The sequence below is a fragment of the Bos mutus genome, chromosome 1, assembly GCF_027580195.1.
Source record: "Bos mutus isolate GX-2022 chromosome 1, NWIPB_WYAK_1.1, whole genome shotgun sequence".
Taxonomy (NCBI): Eukaryota; Metazoa; Chordata; class Mammalia; order Artiodactyla; family Bovidae; genus Bos; species Bos mutus.
Genome location: NC_091617.1, coordinates 145,894,747 through 145,916,493, shown reverse-complemented (window position 1 = coordinate 145,916,493; position 21,747 = coordinate 145,894,747). Strand labels below are relative to the sequence as shown.

Genomic DNA, 21,747 nt, shown 5'->3' with positions numbered 1-21,747 from the left:
GGCTATACAGTCCATGGACTTCTCCAGGCCAGGATACTGGAGCGGGTAGCCTTTCCCTTCTGCATGGGATCTTCCCAACCCAGGGATCGAACCGGGGTCTCCTGCATTGCAGGCAGATTCTTTATCAGCTGAGCCACAAGGGAAGCCCAAGAATACTGGAGCGGGTAGCCTATCCCTTCTCCAGCAGATCTTCCCAACCCAGGAATTGAACCCAGGTCTCCCACATTGCAGGCGGGTTCTTTACCAGTTGAGCCACCAGGGAAGCCCTGATAAGAGGCAGTTGTGGCCATTACAAGCAGAGGAATTTCTGGTCAATGGTAAGCAGCAACTGTGGGTGCAGAGCACGGTGTTTCCTGAGTCTCCCCCCACCATGAGCTGAGGACTGCTTTCAGGGCACTAGCGCCTGAGCCCTCTGACTGCCCTGTCTCTCTGGCAGAGCCTGCCCCACAGCCAGATGCAGTTATCAGAGTAGGGGTGTGGTGTCCTTCAAGCAGACTTTGGGGGCTGGAGGTGGATGCTGAGGAGGGCGGATGGGACCCTGATGTGTGTACTACAGCTTTATGGGCAGAGAAGTATCCAAGTCTGGAGACAAAGAGGAAAGGGTAAGTGAGAGTCCTGGCAGGGAGGTGTTTGATGCGGCGTGATGGACTGTGGGATTTAGCAAGAATACTGTAGCATGTTGCCATTTCCTACTAAGGGATCTTCACAACCCAGGGATTGAACCTGCATCTCCTGTGCTGCAGGTGGATCTTTATCTCTGAGTCACAGGGGAAGAACCTATATATAATGGAAAAGAATCTGAAAAAGGATAAGCATATGTTCTTACATGTGTCATATATAATGTATAACTGAATCACTTTGTTGTACACTTGAAACTAACACCACTGTAAATTAATTATACGTCAATAAAGCAAACAAAACAGTGAGATATCACTTCACACCACTGGACTAACCATTATCAGAAGAATTGAAATTAACAAGTGTTGACAAGGATGTGAAGAAATTGGAAGCTTTCGCACTGTTGGTGGGAGTGTGAAATGATGCAACAATTATGGAGAACAGTATGGAGGTCCTCTGAATATTAAAAAAGAACTACCACATGATCCAACAGTCCCACTTCCAGGTATATGCCCCAAAATACTAAAAGCAGGGTCTTAAAGAGACTTGCTATATACTCATGTACATAGATACATGATCCAACAGTCCCGCTTCCAGGTATATGCCCCAAAATACTAAAAGCAGGGTCTTGAAGAGACTTGCTATATACTCATGTACATAGATACATGATCCAACAGTCCCGCTTCCGGGTATATGCCCCAAAATACTAAAAGCAGGGTCTTAAAGAGACTTGCTCTATACTCATGTACATAGATAGCATCACTAGTCACAATAACCAAGAAATGGAAGAAACCCGATGTCCACTGATGAATGGATAAACAAAGTGTGGAACATTCATACAATGGAATAGTATCCAGCCCTAAAACTGAAAGATCCTGTCATATGTTACAACATGGATGAACCCTGAGGATATTATGCTATGTGATATAAGCCAGGCACAAAAAAGGCAAACATTGTATGATTCCATTTATATGAGGTATTTACAGCCATCAAATTCATAGAGACAACGAGAATGGCGGTTGCCAGGCCTGAGGGATTGGGAGTTATTGTTTAATGGGCTTAGTTTCACTTTTGCAAGATGAAAAAGTTCTGGAGACCTGTTGCACAGCAATGTGAATATATGTAACACTACTAAACTGTACGCTTAAAATGATTATAATGGTTAAAAAGAAAAAAGAGTGGGTTTTATATGTGATCTACATCTCATATACTATAATCTCAAAAAAGTTACATGAAAAAATTTTAAAGCAAGTTGCAAAGCTGTTTGTAAAATAAAAATGTGTATGTAGAACAGAAATAAAGTGTAAGCATCTATTGAAAATGTTAACAGTGGTTGGATTACATGTAAAAATCTATATTTTTCTGCACTTTCCAACTTCTCTTCTGGTGAAAACGTATTACCTTGATATATAGAAAACAAGGCACTTCCTCTGTCAAAACAAGAAAGGTGGTACCTGGGCTACAGTGTCTGTAGTCACAGGAGAGGGCAGTTCACTAACTTTTGCCTCCCGTGGGGATGAGGCCGACCCCTGTGCCTCTGGCTGGCTGGCTGATCCTAAGACAAAGCATCACTGCTGTCCTTGTCGAGTGAGAAACTGCCCTGAGTTTGGAGATAGTCCTCCTTCCTAATGGCTCTAATTGCTTTCTTAACATTTCAGAGGAAGGAAGCTTTTCTCTACTAGCTCCGTAGCACCAACAGTCTTTTCATTCAGATCATCAGCTAGGTGAGCTCTTTTCAATTTCATCTGAGTAGGCTGAAGGGATGGCTCTGCAAACGCTCCTTCTAAAATGTGCATCCTGACAAGTTCAGGACGATAGCGCTGGCTCTGAATCCCGTGCTTCAGAGGGTTTCAGTTCTGGCTCCTTTTGAGCTTTCTATCTGCTCGTGGAATGCCGCTGGCCTCTTCAGAGGTGATAGGACGCCCTAGTCCACTAGCTGCTTTCTCCAGCTCCTCTGTTGCAACTTCAGCTGAAGCATGATGTCCTTTCGTCCTAGGGGGCAGGTGCTGCCTGGAGAGTAAGGTGAGCCCCTGAAATTCATGTGCAACCGCTTTACTTTGAGGACGTGGAGCAAGATGGGCCAAAGGTCACACTTTATCTGCCGTGCCTAGTGCCCTGTGTGATCCGTTGTGTTCCAACCACCGGCAGCAAGGGATATGAGATACTTCTAAAATGTGGTCTGTTGAAGAGACTCAGTAGAAAAATCTCTAATTATGTTCCTGTCTTACATTCCCTTTCTGAGCACCTTTGCTGGGAACGTCCTAGGCTGCCCACGATCTCAGGAGACTTGCCATTTGCAGTCTTGACTGAGGTTAAAGAGTCCACTTCCAAGATGGCACCCTCGTGTGGCTGACAATTTGCCTTTTGATGCTGGCAGGAGTCCTCAGCTCTTTGCTACGTGGCCATGTGTTGAAGTAGAGAACAAAGGCAGGAAAAAGTCAGTTTGCCACAGTAAGAATAGGGGCTTCCATTTGGAGCATTTCATTTGAAGGTGCCTGCTGGACTACTGAATGTATGGATGTGAGAGTTGGACTGTGAAGAAGGCTGAGTGCCGAAGAATTGATGCTATTGAACTGTGGTGTTGGAGAAGACTCTTGAGAGTCCCTTGGACTGCAAGGAGATCCAACCAGTCCACCCTAAAGGAGATCAGTCCTGGGTGTTCATTGGAAGAAGGACTGATATTGAAGCTGAAACTCCAGTCCTTTGGCCACCTGATACGAAGAGCTGACTCATTTGAAAAGACCCTGATGCTGGGAAAGATTGAGGGCAGAAGGAGAAGGGGACAACAGAGGATGAGATGGTTGGGTAGCATCACTGACTCAATGGATATGGGTTTGGGTGGACTCTCAGAGTTGGTGATGGACAGGGAGGCCTGGCGTGCTGAGGTTCATGGGGTCACAAAGAGTCGGACACGACTGAGCAACTGAACTGAACTGAGCTGGACTACTTTAGACATTTCCAAAGGCCATTAGATATACCAGTCTGGTGAGCAGAGGGAAAGATAGGATGGAAATAAAGATTTAGTAGTCACCAGTAGATAGGTAGCAACTCAAACATGGGCGTGAATGAGACGGCTGGACGGGAAAGCCTCAGAGGAGGGAGTTTTGGAAGAGGCCGCAAGATGCTGTGATTATGGGAGAATCCATGGCCTCAATTTGAGAAAGTTGTCAAGGAGACCCTGGACCTGGAGGAGGGTCGCATTTCAGTCAGGGCGAGCAGCCCAGAGAACACTGAGTCTGGTAGGGGAAGCCAGGTGAGCTGGAGGAGGAGGAAGGGGGCAGTTGAAGCACATGAGGGATGAGAGAGCGTTTCTGAGGATGGCAGAGATGAAGGTCGTGGATGGAAACATCCCAAGGGGACAGAACCTGGCTTAACCATTTTTCTGTTGCCCGTTCTTAGCGTATCAGTGCCGGCTTGCTATAGGAGCTGGCTCTATAGTAGGTGGCTCTCCTGGATTTCAGGACATGGGTCTAACAGGCTGAAACTAGGAGAAACTGAAGACAGAGACTGATTTTCAGTATGGTGGAGTGCCACGCGATGTTGCTATTCTAGCTGACAGAAATGATATGCCCCCTGATCAGATTCTTAACTGACCCCAAATCAGATCCTCATGCCAGAATCCGTGCCACTTCCTGGGAAGCCACAGTAACACCTGAACGCAGGATCAGAACTCTCCCCCCAGCTTGCTTCCTTCAGTTCAGTCGCTCAGTCATGCCCGACTCTTTGTGACCCCACGAACTGCAGCATGCCAGGCCTCCCTGTCCATCACCAACTCCCAGAGTACACCCAAACCCATGTCCATTGAGTAAGTGATGCCACCTAACCAGCTCATCCTCTGTCGTCTCCTTCTCCTCGTGCCCCCAATCCCTCCCAGCATCAGGGTCTTTTCAAATGAGTCAGCTCTTCGCATCAGGTGGCCAAAGTATTGGAGTTTCAGCTTGAGCATCATTCCTTCCAATGAACACCCAGGACTGATCTCCTTTAGGATGGACTGGTTGGATCTCCTTGCAGTCCAAGGGACTCTCAAGAGTCTTCTCCAACACCACAGTTCAAAAGCATCAATTCTTCAGCACTCAGCTTTCTTCACAGTCCAACTCTCACATCCATACATGACCACTGGAAAAACCACAGCCTTGACTAGACGGACCTTTGTTGACAATGTCTCTGCTTTTTAATATGTTGTCTAGGTTGGTCATAACTTTCCTTCCAAGGAGTAAGCGTCTTTTAATTTCATGGCTGCAGTCACCATCTGCAGTGATTTTGGAGCCCAGAAAAATAAAGTCTGACACTGTTTCCACTGTTTCCTCATCTATTTGCCATCAAGTGATGGGACTGGATGCCATGATCTTTCTGAATGTTGAACTTTAAGCCAACGTTTTCACTCTCCTCTTTCAATTTCATCAAGAGGCTCTTTAGTTCCTCTTCACTTTCTGCCATAAGGGTGGTGTCATCTGCATATCTGAGGTTATTGATATTTCTCCCGGCAATCTTGATTCCAGCTTGTGCTTCCTCCAGCCCAGCATATGAGCTGACTCTTATTACCAGCCTGCAGAAATACATTCCCAGGCTTTGTTTTGTCTTGGAATTCTTGCATAAATGGTTGGGGCTAGCACGCTTTGAGGACTCTCAATCTCTGATGGAGTTAACAACCATGATGATTTGGAGGCTTAAATTATCTCCTGGTCGCACCACCAGCTACATCAGTTAGAGCCGGAACTAGGGTGAGGAGCTGTGTATGGGAGAACATAGCCTGGAGAGGTCCAGAACAAAAGCCAAACCCAGAGGATTAAAGTCCAGGGTCCGTGAACTTGAGTCTTCAAATCCAGGCTTTCAGTCAGAAGAGATGAAAAACAATAAGTGATAATAACCAAAATCAACATTTTTGAGAGCTCACCCTGTGCCAGAACCTGTGCTAAGCTTATTCTATGGATCCTGTTTTATTTTCATAGGAATGTTCTGAGGCAGGTCTTACTGTCATCCAAACCCTATGGATAAGAAGACTGAGGCTTGGGGCGTTTAAGTAACAGATTCATGATTATGCAGCTGGGAAAGAGCAGAGTCAGGTTGAAACCAAAGTGCTTTCAACCCGAGTCTGCATTTTTGTCCATGACGCCCTCGCCCGAGCTGTAGCTGAGAACCCTGTGGGTGTCTGGGGTCTTCTTCACCAACTAGCAGCTTTGATGCAGATCTTGGCTGAGGTCCTGGCGTCTGTGAGAAGCGTAATGACATCTGTTCTGTTTCCATGGCCTTTGTTTATGGCTCCAAATAGAATTTCAGGCAATGGTTCTGGGAGGGTATACCTGTTAAGAAGATATTGAGATTAATGGGGTAGAAACCCAATTTTAACTCACATTTTATTATATTACAAGGATGCAGAGGGTTTTTGTGGAACCCAAAGATAGGCATGTGGCTGAGACTAAGCAACCAATGCAAATAGCTCTTGAAAACTACCTGGATAGTATCTGTGTAACTTGCCTTTTTATTTCAGGCTGTCTGCCTCTATTTCTATCTATATGCCCACTTCTCTCTCTCTTCCTTTGTCTATCTATCAATCTCTTTTTCCCCATCTCTCCAGATGGATTTTTTCAGCCTCTCTAGTTGTGAAATGGGGGCCACAACCTTGATCCCTGATAGTTCTGGAACTTTACTTCCGTCTCCAAATGCAGCCCCCACGACTAACAGCATTAGCTTCACTTGTGAAATCATTATAAATGTAAAATACCAGGGCCCACCCCAGATCAACAGAACCAGAAGCTCTGGGATGAGGCCCAGCAGTCTATTTTAACAAGTCCTCCAGGTGGTTCTAATGCATACCTAGTTTGAGGACCATTGGTTTTTATCTTGTAGTTTTGGCCATCTGGAAAAAGACTGACCAATTTGCACCCCCAGAGTCAGAATTTTCAGCAAAGGGTCACGGGCACAGCTTGAGTCTGGGCTCCACCTCTGCACTGATTAGCTGCAGCCTGAACACTGGGTCATGTGTAGCCTTCCTTGTCCCACTGCGAAACACCTGGACAGATGTGGAGACGGGAGCTGTTTCAGAAAACAGGCGGTTTGGAAAAGAACTGGTGTGCAGGAAGACATGGACAGAACAAGAGAAATGACCAGATTGCAGTACCTAGAGGGCTTCCCTGGTGGTTCAGATGGTAGAGAATCTGCCTGCAGTGCAGGAGACCTGTGTTAGATCCTTAGGTGGGGAAGATCCCCTGGATAAGGAAATGGTAACCCACTCCAGTATTCTTGCCTGGAGAATCCCATGGACAGAGGAGTCTGGCAGGCTACACAGTCCTTGGGGTCACAAGAGTCAGACACAACTGAGCAACTATCACTCAATACCTAGAACTGGAGACACCTTATGGACTGGGCATAGCCATGATGGGAGTGGTCAGGGAGGTTAATGAAACCCAGGTTCCTGCTTGCCCGGGGGCAGCCTGTGGAACCAAGGTCCGTCCTGTTACAGACCTTGGGTTTGACTATGCATCCCTGCAGAGTCCAATACTGACAGACAGTGGTTGGGTGGAAGGAAAGATATCTTTATTGAGGAAGCCGACAATCTTGGGGAGAAGGTGGACTCATGTCCCAAAGAACCAAGTCCCCACTGATGATCAGGGGACAAGAGATTTTAAAGGGGACTTTCAGGGGTGCACTTCCCTGGTGGCTCAGATGGTAAAGCGTCTACCTACAATGCCAGAGACCCAGGTTAGATCCCTGGATCAGGAAGATCCCCTGGAGAAGGAAATGGCAACCCACTCCAGTACTCTTGCCTGAAGAATCCCATGGATGGAGGAGTCTGGTGGGCTACAGTCCATGGGATCGCAAAGAGCTAGACATGACCAAGCGACTTCATTCAGGGGTGCACAGGCAGGGGTGGAATAGGGGTCACATGCAGAACCACACAGTCCGCTCCAACATTCATTTTGAAATTTGTCATGCAGTAGTCTGCTCAGCATCATTTTGATTGTGTTGACTGCCATTAGTCTTCATTTCCAGGGTTGGTTTGTTCCCAATTCCTTGAGACCAGTTCTCAGAATTGCGTAAGATGGAGCAGTTGATGTCTTGGCTACAGTCTGGTCATCATGTTAACTTTTTCCATCTGGTGGGGGTTTCAGTATCTGCAAACCAGCTCAAAGAATATGGCTCAGAATGTTATCTATAGCTCTTGAGGAAGAACTAAAAGTCTTTGACTTTGTTTAAAGGCTAAAATCATTATATTGTCTTGTTTTACTGCTTTCCTTTGCTTCTGCATTTCCTCCTGTTTCTTAGATTAAGTTTATTCTTTGGCTAATTTTTTTTACAGACTAGAGGCAGGTGGAATTCCATGGGTGTGGGGGTTCTGTCCCAGCAGGCCCCACAGGGCCCTGCTCTGTTACAATACTTCCTAAGTGATTGTCTTGGCCATGGTCATGGTGTAGCGCACTGAACTTCACACTGATTCATCTCTTGTCACCTTGTGTCCCTTTTCCCTGAGTGGTCTCCATCCAAGTTATCACCTACTTTAGGTCCTGAAAGTTGTATTATAATAGTTACAGCAACAGTTCTCAAAGCCTGGTCCCTCAGACTATTTCATGCACTGCACAGATCAAACTGTTTTCACAATAACACTGAGGTTTTATTTGTCCTTTTCACTGTATTGCCTTTTGTATTGATGGTAAAATTGCTGGTGCCTCAGCGCCAAGACTGTGATGCTCAAATTCTACATAGTAACGATTGTATTCATCACTGCCAGGCCCTCACAGTACACACTTTTAACAGTTTCAGTGACGAATGTCCTTGATAAAGAAATATTAATAGAAAGTTTACTCTCCCCATTCGTCCCACACTGGAAGCTGCTGTATAGCACAGGGCAGTCAGCTCAGTGCTCTGTGGTGACCTAGAGGGGTGGGATGGCATGCAGTGGGAGGGAGGCTCCCGAGGGAGGGCACGTAAGTGTACTTATTGCTGATTCACTTCATCGTACAGCAGAAACTATCACAACATTGTGAGGAGATTTTACTTGAATAAAAGTAGGAATTTTATCAAATTAATCAATACAACAAAATTAAGCTAATTAAATTTCAACTATTGAGAGCATATATTTTTCATGCTCTTGGGCTTCCCATGTGGCCCAGTGTTAGGGAACCCACCTGCCAATGCAGGACATGCAAGAGACGTGGGTGCGATCCCTGGCTCGGGAAGATCCCACGGAAGAGGAAATTGCGACCTGCTCCAGCATTCTTGCCTGGAGAATTCCACGGACAAAGGAGTCTGGTGAGTTACAGTCCACGGGGTCACAAAGAGTTGGAAATGACTGAGCTACTGAACACAAAATGAGAAGTGTATGTAAAGTACTTTTTCCCATCCTGAACTGTGAACGTTGTCTCAGGACAGAGTGCTCATTGTATCATTTGAGCTGTGAGATGAATTAACCTCTTTTTTTTGTGTGTGGCTGTGCAGCTTGTGAGATCTTTGTTTTCTGACCGTGGATTGAACCAGAGACTTTAGCAGTGAAAGTGCAGAGTCCTAACCACTAGACCACCAGGGAATTCCAAATTAGCCTCTTTTCCATAGAAAACCATTTTTTTTTACTTTAAGAATGACTGATAGCCAAGCTTCACCGTAAACTGTCCTAGTACTCAGAACTTTTTTTGATGAACTGTATGGTGAATTTAACCAGTGTTATTTTTGCATATTGTCTAATGCTCTGTCAACACTTGGAACATCTGCATAACCCAATGAACCAATGTTTTCAGAATAATCAATTCATGATACAAAATTGTGTGTGGGTAAGAGTCATTCAAAGTGCAAGACAGACCAATGGTTTTGAAGTGACAGAGTATGAAAGCTCATTTATATGGTTTCAGATTTTATACTACAACTAACTTCTAGGAAACTACCACTTGTTGAGTTCTAATATAATATAAAAAAGAAATACCCACAATTATCTAATATCACTATTTAAAGCCCCCTCCCTCTTCCAATTACATATCTGTGTGAAGCTGAATTTTCTTCATTACCAGAATTTTCCTTCTTACTTCAAGCAAAACAAAAAAGCAAAACACTGAATGTAGAATCAAATAAGAGAATCCAGCTGTCTTCTATTAGACCAGACACTAAAGAAATTTTCATAAATGTAAAACAATGCCTATTCTTCTCACTAATTTTTGTGTGGAAAATACAGCTATCTTTCATAAAAATGCTATTGATGTTAACCTGTAATGGGTTTGTTATTGTTCAAAGAATGAAAAAATAAAAATTTTTCAGTTTTAATTTCTGGGGTAAATATTGATACATATAACCTATATACAAGTTTTTTGAGGTACTCAACAATTTTTTCAATTGTAAACGGGTCTGAAGGCTAAAGGTTTGAGAACTACTCAGTTGGAGTACAATTGAGCTATCATAACTGAGAATCATATGCAGAAAAAAGAATGGCAAAGTGCTTCAAGTAATATAGAAATTTCTTTCTTTTTAAGCAACAGTCAAGACATCAATGCAGAAAGAGTCCATTGCAAGTAATGGCTCTGTTCCATGAGTCTTCCAGGGTCACATTCCTTCTGTCTTCTTGCTCCAGTATCCTCTAATCTGGGGTCTATGAGTGGAGTTTAGGATGTCTATGAACATGAGTTAGAAAACGTCTAACAGAAAGTAGTGTTTTCTTTAATTATAGGCAACAACCCGTAGTGATATTTGCAAGACTAGTGACTTTGTCACCAATAGAAGGCACTGCTGCTAAGTCGCTTCAGTCATGTCCGACTCTGTGCGACCCCATAGACAGCAGCCCACCAGGCTGCCCCGTCCCTGGGATTCTCCAGGCAAGAACACTGGAGTGGGGTGCCATTGCCTTCTCCAATGCATGAAAGTGAAAAGTGAAAGTGAAGTTGCTCAGTCGTGTCCGACTCTTAGCGATCCCATGGACTGCAGCCTACCAGGCTCCGCCGTCCATGGGATTTTCCAGGCAAGAGTACTGGAGTGGGGTGCCATTGCCTTCTTCCATAGAAGGCACAGATATTATCAAATAATATTACAGTTGGTACAGTCATCTCTAACTACCATTTATATGCCTCACTTTAAAACCCTAAGGTCTATAAATACCTAGAGTAAGGTGTTATGTATTTATTCATAGATATTTTATTTATATTTCATTTTGATTGGTTTCCTTCATAGTTCTTATGATTTCAGTATAATTTCCTTTATAACTCTTTGCACGTTGATGTATTCAAGGCATCGTCATGTTAAGGTTTCAGGGGGTTCACTAGCATGCCAAACTGGTCCCCGATACAAAATGGACAAGAAGTCCTCTTCTAGGGCCATGACTGGAGAAGGCAGATAGTAGAGGGAAAACGTCCTTCTGGTGAAGCCCTCAGGACTTCTGTTTACATGCCACTGTTGGCAACTTAGTCACGGGGCCACCTAGCTAGGAAGTGTGGTTTCAAGATGGAAGGTCGTGCGTCTTGCTAAAACTCGAGAATGAGTGGGGGTTAAATTACCAAGGGAATATTGAACGACAGGGCTGAGGACAGTCCACGGTCTCCTTCCAGGGTTCTCTGGGGTCTGCTTCTCTGTTGACTGTCTGCATTTTGTCTCTCTGCTGCTCAGCCAGCAGCCCCCCTAAAGGCTGTTCTCCCTTCTCAGTGATGAGCAGGTTTCTTCTCTGCTTGTCTACCCAATCATCTTCTCAACAGTCCATGTAATAAAAAAGAATGACACTTTGCCACTTGCAACAACGTGAATGGACCTGGAGGGTATCATGCTTAGTGAGATAAGTCAGATGGAGAAAGACACCATGTTTCCATTTATATATAGAATCTGAAAAGCAAATGAAGGAATATAGTGGAACAGAAGCAGACTCAGATACAGAGAACAAACTAGCGGCTACCAATGGGCAGCAGGGGAGGAGGAGCACCACAGAGGAAGTGGGTCAAGAGGTGCAGACTAGTAGGTGTAAGCTGAGCTAGAAGGATGTAACGCAGAGCACTATGAATACAGCCAGCACTTTATAACTTCATGTAGAGATGAGCTTTAAAGATATCAAGTCTCTGTGTTATACACCTGAAACTAACATAATATTATGTTAGCTGTACTTCAACTAAAAAAAGAAAACTTGCTCACTCGACAGATCTAAGTATATATATGTGCAGAAAAGATACACGTGTATGTATATATATAGTCTTTAAAACATAGACAGGATTGTTCAAATTCAATGCAGTAAATATCTGTAGTAAATATCTCAAACCATGTTAATTACCTGTTAAAATCCATTCCTATTGAAAAGAATAGGCTAAAATTAACAAGCTGATACGTCAAAGTGAACAAGGCTGGCAGGATGATCTTAAGATATCTTCTCCAAATAAATGCTTATTAACTACAAAGTGAAAATACAGGAACTTTCCAGTAGAGAAATCGGGTGGACGGTGCCTCACTCATGGTTACTATCACTAACAGTAAGACACAATGCCAGCGTGCATCCCTTGACGCAGTAACCGGCAAGGCCTGGCGTCTGCGTGGTGTTCCGCTCCTAAGTCCACCACTGTAAGGGCATCGTGACAAAAACGACCAGGAAACCCAAACTGAGGGCCATTCTACAACATAACTGACCCATGTGCTCCAAAAGTGTCAAGAATATGAAGACAAAGATGGAGGAACTGTCACAGGTTGGAGAAGATGAAGGAGGGAGAAAAAAATGCAGTGAGAAACACAGCATTAATTAACATGGTGTTTTGTTAATTTGACAAAATTTAAATAAGGTCTGTAGCCTAATAGTATTGTAACGACGTCAGTTTTCTGGGTTCATTAATGGTAATGTGATTGTGTAAGATATAACATTGGGGGCGTCTAGTTAAAGGGCATATAAAAGGGCATATAAAAACTCTATGAGTTTTGCAGCTTTTCTGTAAGTTTAAAGTTATTAAAATAAAAAGTTAAAAAAGACAGGCAGGTGCAGAGATCAGGCTTCCCCAGGTGGTGGCACTTTGCTAGGGTTTTTACCATTGAGGGAGGGTCAAGGAGTAGTGTATCTCTCATTTAAAACTTTTGAAAAGGCAACTCCAACCAGGCTGTCTGTAGCCTCTGGGTCAGAGCTCCACTGAAGCCGTTAATTCAGGCAGAGTACAATAGAGCATGGGCTTCTCTGGCTTCTCAGACAGGAAAGAATCTGCCTGCAAAGCAGGAGACCCAAGTTTGATCCCTGGGTGGAGAAGACTGCCTGGAGAAGGGAATAGCTTACCCACGCCACTATTCTTGCCTGGAAAATTCCATGGATGGGGGAACCTGGCGTGCAGTATGGTCCATGGGGTTGCAAGAGTTGTACATGACTAAACACCACACACATGCACAGTACAGCACGTTGGTTAGAATGACATTCTGTGGTATCAGAGATGCAGGTTTCAACTTGGCCCCTCCTCGTAACAATTGTGTACTTTTCTTAAGGTACTTACCCTCTCTGAACCTCAGTTTTCTTATCTTTACAATGGGAGAATATAATATGTATCTTATAGGGTCATCAGGGAGTATTTAAAGACATAATGCCTCTGAAGCCAACCAATGTTCAATAAATAGTTATATGCACTGTATAAAGAAGTCTGGAAAGAGAGTCACAATCACTGAAGCTTTAGCGAAGCATCCACATAAGTATTTATAAAGTGCTTCAAATATACCACATACTCTCCAAGCCTACCTACCATTAGTGTAAGGTCATTGCAGAGCTTGGGCTTTAACTAAACTTATAGCACTGCTGGGGAATCTAATTCAATTGAGATGTATTCTAATTTGGGTTACATCTTTTTCCTAATTTAATTCCTCATGCCTTGTATTTTCACATAGTTGTTAGTGTATAAATTATTAATTGAGTCACTTTGTTTGATTATATTCTTTCTGGCATTGCTCATCAGTGCTAACATGTTTAAATATTGGTCTCAGTGGTTGCTGAAAGCAAAGTTATATAGGAGGGAAACACCCCTGTCAACCCAAATCTAATCAAAGTGCTGCTAACCCTAACATAGGGCTCTGGACCTCGTGTCTGGCCACTTCTGGTTTTAGTACCGGCATCTCTCCGTCTCTTCAGAGGGTCTAAAGCAGGGGAGGAGTCTGGGATGCCCTCGGAGGTTGTCGGCTTTCCTGTGCTTCATGCCTCTTGCTCCGCTCATCAGGATCAGTGCAACGCAGCGTGGTCTGTGGACTTGGGCCAATCTGCAGACGCTCACAGGTACACAGCAGAAATTGAGAGTAAGCTTTCAGAAATTCTGGTAGCAATTTGACGGAGTTATTTTACGTTTGTTCCGTAAAATCAGAAAAAGGGCTTGCATTTTTGTATTCTTCACTTTTTCATTTCAGTTTTCCAGTAATTTATTATTGTGTTTGACGAAAGTGTCAGCCCGTGACAAGCTGGAAAACGGAAACACAGTACCTGGTCCTTCCTCGCAGATGAAGAGGCACCGATCTAAATCGGAGGGCACACCTGGCAAAAGACTAGCCCAGTCTTTTGAATTACACTAGCCCAGTGTAATTGAAAGTAATCAATACAGAGGAAGGCACAATCATCTGCTCCACACGTTTCATAAACACAACTTGAGCTAAGGTTACCAACTGCCTGGGAGCATCTATGTACAGATGAGGAGTATTTGTCTCTATGAAATTTCCTGTAGCTTGTGACTCTGCCTAAGGCTTGGAGCGGGGTAGGGGTTGGTTTTCTGCCCAGGAACTTTGTCCTAGTGAAGACAGTAAACCGACCTTGTAATAATTTCCACAATTGTCTCTTGACGGCCCTTTTGTTTCCATCTTGGCCGACAATTTCTCCTCCACACTGTTGTCAGGATAGCAGTCTTAGCAAAATGCAGCTTTATCTTGTTACCCTGATGCGTAAAATCCACCGGGGACTTTCCATCATCCACAGGATGAGTTTCAGATTCTTTAGCCTCCTGTCCCAGGTCCTCTAGGATGCGGTCCTGGTCTATCTCTCTAGCCCCTGCTTTTAGGAAGCTTTTCCCTCCTGTCCACCTCCTTATCCCTCCTTCTTTGAAGGGCCATCTCAAATGTCACCTTATCTGTGAAGCTTTTTACAAACAGCCCCCTCGCTCAGTCCCTGTAGGACTGACCCCTTTCCCTTTTACGCTGTCTACTGCAGTTTCTAGAACTTCACCGGAGTTCTGGAGTGAGGATTTGGAAATCAGATTAACCAAAACCGGAAGCTCTTGCTATTTACTTCTTAAATTGAGAGTTGGGAGTTGGCTGCTTCTTTCTGATGTGGTTTGTAGGGGAGGCAGAGCGCACACTGATCTCCACGAGGCTCTGGAGGACACTGCAGATGTGTCCGGGGCAGTTCCCAGCACGGACCCCCTTGTGATTCTGGGGGAGAGCAGGTGAGGATGGCCCACTCTGTCCTCAGCTGCGCCCTGGCCTGGGGCACTGTTTAAGGAAGGTGGTTACGCGGTTGGGTAATTAGGTTATGATTTAGCTCACCAAACTAGTCATTTAGCTGTTTGCCAAATGACATTCTAAAAACTCAGTGGGTGTGGACTAGTATTTACTTTTCTAACACACTCTGATTGATTAACTTTCGTGCACTCTCTTTCCAGGTTCAGAAGCTGTGTGCGAGGTTCCCTGAGATTCAGTTCAATGCAATGTCATGTTGTGAAGAGGGAAAGGCCTATCGGAGCTCTTATTCTAGGCTAGTTGATTAGGCATTCGATTAAACACTATCTGATACATGGAAACAGTCCCCATGCAGCCAATATTTGCGTGTGTATATTTTTAAAATTTTTTAACTTTTTATTTTATATTGGAATACAGTTGACTAACAACATTGTTAGTTTCAGTTGTACAACAGAGTGATTCAGTTATACATATACATGTATCTGTTCTTTTTAAAAGTCTTTTCCTAATTAGGTTTTTATATAATATCGAACAGACTTCCCTATGCCATACAGTAGGTCCTAATTGGTTGTCCATTTTAAACATAGCAGTGTGTACATGTCAATCTCAAACTCCCTAACTGTCCCCACCTGCCTGCTTGTCCCCGAGTAACCGTAAGGTCTCTCAGTCTGTGGGTCTAGTTTCTGTTTTGTAAAAACGTTTATTTCTATCACTTGTTCTTAGATGTCGTATGATATATTTCTCTTTGTCTGACTCATTTCAGTCAATACCACAGTCTCTAGGTTCATCCCTGTTGCTGCAAATGGCATTATTTCATTCTTTTTAATGGCTGAGTACGCTAGTACTCTTGCCTGGAAAATCCCATGGATGGAGGAGCCTGGTAGGCTGCAGTCCACGGGGTCGCTGGGAGTCGGACACAACTGAGCGACTTCACTTTCACTTTTCACTTCCATGCATTGGAGAAGGAAATGGCAACCCACTCCAGTATTCTTGCCTGGAGAATCCCAGGGACGGCAGGGCCTGGTGGGCTGCCATCTATGGGGTCGCACAGAGTCAGACACGACTGAGCGACTGAACTGAACTGAACTGAAGGCTCCCTTGTGTCTATGTGCCACATACTCACCCACTCTTCTGTTGACGGACATTTAGGTTGCTTCCATGTCTTGGCTGTTACAAACAGCACTGCAGTGAGCACTGGGGTGCATGCATTCTTTTGGACCATCTGACAATATCTGGATTTAACAAACCTTTGCTTATTCAAAATCCAATCAATTATTTATTAATAACTTGACTACCATTTATTAATAACTTGCTCACTATTGATGCCAGAATATATTGTGTGTTCAAGTTGAAAGTTGAGTTAACTTTATATACCATGCAGATTGCAGAGTTTTTCAGTTGGATATTAGATGGACATTAGCAACTGTCTGGTCCAATCTCTTGATTTTTTTTTTTTAATGAAGATTCTGAGTTCCATAAAGGAGAAGTGGGTTGTCTGAAAGTCTCATATCTATATATTGGCTGAGCTATACCTGGAATCCTCACGATAAATATTTGGGTTAAATTATTTGGTAAAAATATATTTCCTGAACAAGTATCAGGATATATGTCTTAACCAAGGTAATCCTCTGATGTGTAAATTTCTTAATGAGAAAAGCCTTTCAGAAGTGTCGTATCTGTAACACATTAAACAGAGAAGCTTCACTGATGAAAAGGCTGAGCCTGTCCCTGGACTGTCCAGTTTGTCTTTCCCATGGAATAAACAGCGCAGAAGGAAGATGTCTGTGATCTCAGGGCTGGTGCTGTGCCTTTGGTGTGATTTCCTGGTTCCGTTCAGCTGCCTCTTACCACCAGCTCTTCTCTGCTGGCAACGGAGACTGACATAGACCAGCGTATGCTGCCAAGTTCCAGTGGGTGTTTGAGAGTTTGCCTTTGCCTAGAGGTTGAAGAGTTTGGAGACAGAAAACAGAAGGGCGAAACCTGAACATTTAACAGGAAGGGCCAGCGTCCGCCTCGGTTTACATGCCCCCTTCCCACTGAATGGAGTCCTTACCAGAAAGTGGCCATTTGGTCATGAAATACACGTGTTACTCCCAGCTCCCTGACCCCCAGGCCTTGCTTCGTCTGGTTGTGGCCACCTCCCTAGTCTTCACCAGCAGAAGGTGAGCAGCAGTGATGTGTTAGTTTCAAGTCAGCATTCTCCTTTCTGCTAGCTGAGTGCCCAGACCATTGGTCCCCAACCTCTTTGGCACCAGGGACCAGTTTCGTGAAAGACAGTTTTGCCGCAGACCGGTGGCGTGGGGGAAGGACTTGGGATGAGTCAGGCGCGTTACATTCACTGCACACTTTGTTTCTATTACTATTACATTAGCTCTGCTTCAGATTATCGGGCACGAGATCCTGCAGGTTGGGGACCCCTGCCCTAGGGGAACCCAGTGATGAAAGGAACCCAGGTCCCTAAAGCACCACCTGGAGAAGATTGGCCTGTTAATTAGAAAAAAATCTCAGGCTTCTACATGAAAAAAACGAAAACAGGAAACCTTCAAATGTGTTTGCGTCTTTACACATTTTGAGTTTGTTACAGCAGCCAACACCCCTCTCAGTAACACAGAGCCTCTAGTTCTTAAGAATCTTGTTTCCACTTTGAAGTTAGACATTCACCTAAAAATTAGTTACATGTATTTTTACAAAATGTTTAATTTAATTGAGCACTCTAAGTGTTCAGAAGGTCTCAATTTTCCCCGAGAGATTAATAAAGCAAAATGGATTGAGACAGTTGATGAACCATCTAATAAACGAATTACTTACTTGTCTAAATTTTGCTGATATCATGCTGTTCACTTCTAAATAAGTTCACTTTTAATTTTGATATTCTTGTATAGATGTGAAGAATGTTGTTCTTTGAATGTAGACTGTAATTTTTACATGTTATGCTCATTTTATGGTTGTATTCATTTATACTTCACTTCTTTCCTAAAGAGTTTGCAATGATGTAAAAAGAGACAGAAACGAGGTTAATAAAATAGAAAAACGAGCTATAGAAAAATGGGCAGGAAAGTTTGCTAACTTCCAATGTTCAAGTGGTTGCTGTGATTGAGTTTGGACCTTAAGTCTAAAAGCTTCTTATCAGGCTGGGTAAGAGGGGAGCCTGATAATTTACAAATCAGCCATCAGAAAGGAGGAAGTGGGTTCATCTCTCAGTGAAGGCAAAGCTTTCTCTGGGACCCCAGGCTCAAAGAAACAGTCCTTAGTGTTTTCTTGCAGTGGAGTCAGACCTACCAGGAAAAAAATCACAATGGACTTTTAAACTCTCCTTAATTTTGTGAGATGAATTCTTAATGATACTACTGAAAAGGCAGAAACTGTAAGGCTAAGTAATTTGTTGTTCAGTTGCTCAGTTGTGTCCGACTCTTTGGACCACAGCACGCCAGGCCTCCCTGTCCTTCAACATCTTCCAGAGTTTGCTCAAACTCATGACCATTGAGTTGGTGATGCCATCCAATCATCTCATCCTCTGTCGTCCCCTTCTCCTCCTGTCTTCAATCTTTCACAGCATCAGGGTCTTTTCTAATGAGTTGGCTCTTTGCATCACGTGGCCAAAGTATTGGATTTCGGCTTCAGTATCAGTCCTTCCAGTGAATATTCAGGGTTGATTTTCTTTAGGATGGACTGGTTGGATCTCCTTGCAGTCCAAGGGACTTTCAAGAGTCTTCTCCAACACCACAGTTCAAAAGCATCATTTCTTCGGCACTCAGCTTTCTTTATAGTCCAACTATCACACCCATATATGACTACTGGAAAAACCATAGCTTTGACTAGATGGACCTTTGTTGGCAAAGTAATGTCTCTGTTTTTGAATATGCTGTCTAGGTGGATCATAGCTTTTCTTCCAAGGAGCAAGCGTCTTTTAATTTTGTGGTTGCAGTCACCATCTGCAGTGATTTTGGAGCCCAAGAAAATAAAGTCTGACACTGATTCCACTGTTTCCCCATCTATTTCCCATGAATTGACGGGACCAGATGCCATGTTCTTAGCTTTTTGAATGTTGAGTTTTAAGCCAGCATTTCACTTTCCTCTTTCACTTTCATCAGGAGGCTCTTTAGTTCTTCTTCGCTTTCTGCCATAAGGGTGGTGTCATCTGCATATCTGAGGTTATTGATACTTGTCCTGGCAATCTTGATTCCAGCTTGTGCTCCATGCAGCCTGGCATTTCACATGATGTACTCTGCATATAAGTTAAATAAGCAGAGTGACAATATACAGCCTTGATGTACTCCTTTCCCAATTTTGAACCAGTCTGTTGTTCCATGTCCAGTTCTAACTGTTGGTTCTTGACCTGCATGCAGGCTTCTCAGGAGGCAGGTAAGGTGGTCTGGTATTTCCATCTCTTGAAGAATTTTCCACAGTTTGTTGTGATCCACACAGTCAAAAGCTGTAGTGTAGTCAGTGAAGCAGAAGTTGATGTTTTTCTGGAATTTACTTGCTTTTTCAATGATCCAACGGATGTTGGCAATTTGATCTCTGGTTCCTTTGCCTTTTCTAAATCCAGATTGAACACCTCAGAGTTCTTGGTTCACATACTATTGAAGCCTAGCTTGCAGAATTTTAAACATCACTTTGCTAGCATGTGAAATGAGTGCACTTGTACAATAGTTTGAACATTCTTTGGCATTGCTCTTCTTTTAGATTGGAATGAAAACTGACCTTTTCCTGTCCTGTGGCCACTGCTGAGTTTTACAAATTTGCTGACATTTGTGGGCAGCACTTTAACAGCATCATCTTTTAGAATTTGAAATAGCTCAGCTGGAATTCCATCACCTCCACCACTAGCTTTGTTTGTAGTAATGCTTCCTAAGGCTGATTTGACTTCGCACTCCAAGATGTCCAGCTCTAGGCGTGTGATCACACCATTGTGGTTATCCAGGTCATTAAGATCTTTTTTATATAGTTCTTCTGCATATTCTTGCCACCTCTTCTCAATATCTTCTGCTTCTGCTAGGTCCATACTGTTTCTGTCCTTTATTGTGCTCATCTTTGCATGAGGGAATGGTCTTGATTCCTGTCTCCTGTACAATGTCACGAACCTCCATCCATAGTTCATCAGGCACTTTGTCTATCAGATCTAGTCCCTTAAATCTATTTCTCACTTCCACTGTATATTCATAAGGGATTTGATTTAGGTCATACCTGAATGGTCTAGTGGTTTTCTCCACTTTCAAAGCTATGGTTTTTCCAGTAGTCATGTATGGATGTGAGAGTTGGACTATAAAGAAAGACTGGAAAGGTCAGTTTTTATTCCAATCCCAAAGAAAGGCAATGCCAAAGAATACTCAAACTACCACACAATTGCACTCATATCACACGCTAGTAAAGTAATGCTCAAAATTCTCCAAGCCAAGCTTCAGCAATACGTGAACCGTGAACTTCCAGATGGTTTTAGAAAAGGCAGAGGAACCAGAGATCAAATTGCCAACATCCGCTGGATCATGGAAAAAGCAAGAGAGTTCCAGAAAAACATCTATTTCTGCTTTATTGACTATGCAAAAGCCTTTGACTGTGTGGATCACAATAAATTGTGGAAAATTCTGAAAGAGATGGGAATATCAGACCATCTGACCTGCCTCTTGAGAAACCTATATGCATGTCAGGAAGCAACATTTAGAACTGGACATGGAAAAACAGACTGGTTCCAAATAGGAAAAGGAGTACGTCAAGGCTGTATATTGTCACCCTGCTTATTTAACTTCTATGCAGAGTACATCATGAGAAACGCTGGGCTGGAAGAAGCACAAGCTGGAATCAAGATTGCTGGGAGAAATATCAATAACCTCAGATATGCAGATGACACCACCTTTATGGCAGAAAGTGAAGAGGAACTAAAGACCCTCTTGATGAAAGTGAAAGAAGAGAATGAAAAAGTTGACTTAAAGCTCAACATTCAGAAAACGAAGATCATGGCATCTGGTCCCATCACTTCATGGGAAATAGATGGGGAAACAGTGGAAACAGTGTCAGACTTTATTTTTTGGGGCTCCAAATCACTGCAGATGGTGAGTGCAGCCATGAAATTAAAAGATGCTTACTCCTTGGAAAGAAAGTTATGATCAACATAGATAGCATATTGAAAAGCAGAGACATTACTTTGCCAACAAAGGTCCATCTAGTCAGGGCTATGGTTTTTCCAGTGGTCATGTATGGATGGGAGAGTTGGACTGTGAAGAAAGCTGAGTGCCGAAGAATTGATGCTTTTGAACTGTGGTGTTGGAGAAGACTCTTGAGAGTCCCTTGGACTGCAAGGAGATCCAACCAGTCCATTCTGAAGGAGATCAGCCCTGGGATTTCTTTGGAAGGAATGATGTTAAAGCTGAAACTCCAATACTTTGGCCACCTCATGCGAAGAGTTGACTCATTGGAAAAGACTCTGATGCTGGGAGGGATTGGGGGCAAGAGGAGAAGGGGACGACAGAGGATGAGATGGCTGGATGGCATCACTGACTCGATGCACATGAGTCTGAGTGAACTCTGGGAGTTGGTGATGGACAGGGAGGCCTGGTGTGCTGCAATTCATGGGGTCGCAAAGAGTCGGACGCGACTGAGCGACTGAACTGAACTGAACTGAACTGATGCCATTAGTCAAAGGGAGCTGGTATTTGAAGGTGATTGTTTTATCTTCTGGTAGGAGGTTTGGTTTCCTCAATGTATGAACTGTGGATTTCTCAAAAGCGGAGGGTTCTTAGGTTTGGATTTTTAAGGAAGTACCCTTGTGCTGTAGCACAAGCCATG

At 43.6% G+C, this 21,747-nt stretch overlaps 1 pseudogene; it reads right to left on the bottom strand.

Annotated features, from left to right (window-relative positions):
* The window catches only part of LOC138986057 (myocardin-related transcription factor A-like), a 60,252-nt pseudogene that overhangs the window by 14,532 nt on the left and 23,973 nt on the right, over positions 1 to 21,747 (bottom strand).